The sequence below is a fragment of the Micropterus dolomieu genome, linkage group LG05 (genome assembly GCF_021292245.1).
Source record: "Micropterus dolomieu isolate WLL.071019.BEF.003 ecotype Adirondacks linkage group LG05, ASM2129224v1, whole genome shotgun sequence".
In the NCBI taxonomy this organism is placed as follows: Eukaryota; Metazoa; Chordata; class Actinopteri; order Centrarchiformes; family Centrarchidae; genus Micropterus; species Micropterus dolomieu.
In genome coordinates, this window is record NC_060154.1 from 8,046,493 (window position 1) to 8,049,087 (window position 2,595).

The 2,595-nt window shown below is 39.3% G+C and overlaps 1 protein-coding gene and 1 long non-coding RNA gene across 4 annotated transcripts in view; one reads left to right on the forward strand and one right to left on the reverse strand.

Annotated features, from left to right (window-relative positions):
• Positions 1-2,595, forward strand: part of cachd1 (cache domain containing 1) — a 101,332-nt gene that overhangs the window by 37,424 nt on the left and 61,313 nt on the right. The gene's annotated exons all lie outside the window — the stretch shown is intronic.
• LOC123971146 overlaps positions 134-2,595 on the reverse strand; it is a 5,156-nt gene continuing 2,694 nt past the window's right edge. For both annotated transcript variants that reach the window (XR_006825140.1, XR_006825139.1), the window contains one exon: positions 134-304. This is a non-coding gene — a long non-coding RNA (uncharacterized LOC123971146). The remainder of the gene's footprint in view (positions 305-2,595) is intronic.

Below are 2,595 nucleotides of genomic sequence, written 5' to 3' on the forward strand. Positions count from 1 at the left end.
GTGTGTGTGTGTGTGTGTGTGTGTGCACGCGCCTGCCTGCCTGCTTGTGGATGGTGTCTGTTTTGTGGTCTAGTGTACTATTCAATTCAGCAGCAATAAACAGACACACTTAAATTCACACATACACTGGCCATCAGAGGAAAAAGGGGGTTTATTAAAATTCTACAGCAGCTGTCTCATTGGCTTTGAAGTTCTCTGTCTGTTGTTCCACTCGTCTGTGCGCTGCCTCTCTCTCTCCCTCTGCTCACAAGTGCAGAGCTGCAGTCAGACAGAAGAAGGATTGAAGGAGAGAATGGCATCTTTTCTGGAAACAAACAGAGCAGCGCCAGAAATTGGAAGATTTATTTTAAATAACTTTAAATGCAAAAGTCACCACTTCTGTGTGCCATTTTGATCGTAGCTTGGAAAAACTATGCTCAGAATATGTTTTGTCCGACGTAAAGTCAAACATGATTGTGTGCAGGCATTATACACAGGCCTATATGTTTGTGTTTGCAATTGTGGCATCATGGATCTTGGAAGAATGACACTAAACACCTGACTGGTAAACAGCCACCAGCAAGAACAGACAGGTTGATGTTTGGTTTGTTTGATTTCTCTTGTGACTGTGGGGTTCTGTGTGTGCACAGTGTGTATTCATCTGTGTCACTACATGTGTGTGAAATATACGGTTACAGTTATTTCCTATTCCAGAGGCAGCTCAAATTGGCCATCGAAGCGTCACTGTTTCTTCTTTTAAAAAGAAATGTAGCATTTTCCTCACTAACTGCACAAAACATTATGCATATAACCCCTATTTCCAGGCTATAGACAGTTATCATGATAATCATAACCTTGGTTTTGGATATGTATTACATAGATTTAGAGTATGTTAATAGGCACTGGTCCCAGAACAGCACCAACTACATTCATTTTCGTTCCTTGCACTTGCCAGCTCAAAAAGTGCCCATACATTTTAGCTGCAAACATTGAAGCAGTACTTGTTGACATGTGCTGTCAAAGTGGATATCATGAATTGAAATTGCTGGCTCTAATGTTTTCATACTGGTCCACCATTCACATGAATTCAGTGCTATGTGTTAGCAATGGGTTGTTTGACAGTTTCCCCTCCTAGAGTGCTTACACAATAAACAGTTGAAAATAGATCAGTCTTTATATAGCTGGATCCCAATACTGAGCTAGTAGATCAATGCCTACTAACCTACTAAGTCATTATTATGTAAAATTAAACTTTTTCTTGGCCAGGGCACTGTCTAAAAGGAATTCAATATCAATGAGGCCTTTTCCTGGTTAGATAAAGTTTCTAAGACTAAGGCTTATAGACCTGTGAAAAAGTGGATACTTTGCAAATGTTATAGGTTTCTGTAAGAAGTACTACACTTATCCATATTTACATTGTCACGAAGGATTGGTAGTACCTGGTGCTTTGGCTCAAGTTGCTTAAATGACAGAAAAGGATGATTTAGTAAAGTATCAAAGGAGCTGTAACAAAAGTACATGAGTTACATTGCCCCCCTTGCCAGTAATGCCATGCCATCAGTAAAGAGAAACATTAAGTCCCCTTAGAAAGTAGCCTAAATTGCAGTTTATCTATTACACATACACAGGAGTAAAAGTAAAATGTATCCGTAACAGTTACCCAACAGTAAAACCAGAAACCACAAGCCACACTGATGCGTGGTAACTCACTGGATGGTGAACTGTAACACAAATGCCCGTGCTTTCTTCTACAGTACCTACATACAGAACTACCATGGTCTGATGTGAAAAGATTTTAACATGTTTTAGAGACACTTAATACTAAACCGATACTGTATATCACTCACAGTTTATGTGGGTTAATAAACTTAGTTGAACTGAGTGTGTTTTTAGTTCACCCCTCTAGATTTGTGTGAGGGAGAGTTACTACTGCCATCCACAGTCCAGCTAGATTCAGCCTGACATTTAAGAAGTGGAAGGAAAAGGACAACCAGAAATGGTTCCATTCATGTTAAACATTTGATTTAGATTGTTGCAACATGTTGTGTTCACCATTTTATTGGTTTACTGGCCTACATTTAGTCCTGCATTGAGGATATCTGTTATAGGCATAAGCTCATTAATACTGAGCAGTATAATTTATTATATATATATATATATATAAATAAAATACTGCTCAAAAAAATTAAGGGAACACTAAAATAACACATCCTAGATCTGAATGAATGAAATAATCTCATTAAATACTTCTTTCTTTACATAGTTGAATGTGCTGACAACAAAATCACACAAAAATTATCAATGGAAATCAAATTTATCAACCCATGGAGGTCTGTGGAAGTGGAAAACCACACTACAGGCCAATCCAACTTTGATGTAATGTCCTCAAAACAAGTCAAAATGAGGCTCAGTAGTGTGTGTGGCCTCCACGTGCCTGTATGACCTCCCTACAACGCCTGGGCATGCTCCTGATGAGGTGGCGGATGGTCTCCTGAGGGATCTCCTCCCAGACCTGGACTAAAACATCCGCCAACTCCTGGACAGTCTGTGGTGCAACGTGGCGTTGGTGGATGGAGCGAGACATGATGTAAAGAAAGAAGTATTAAATGATATTAT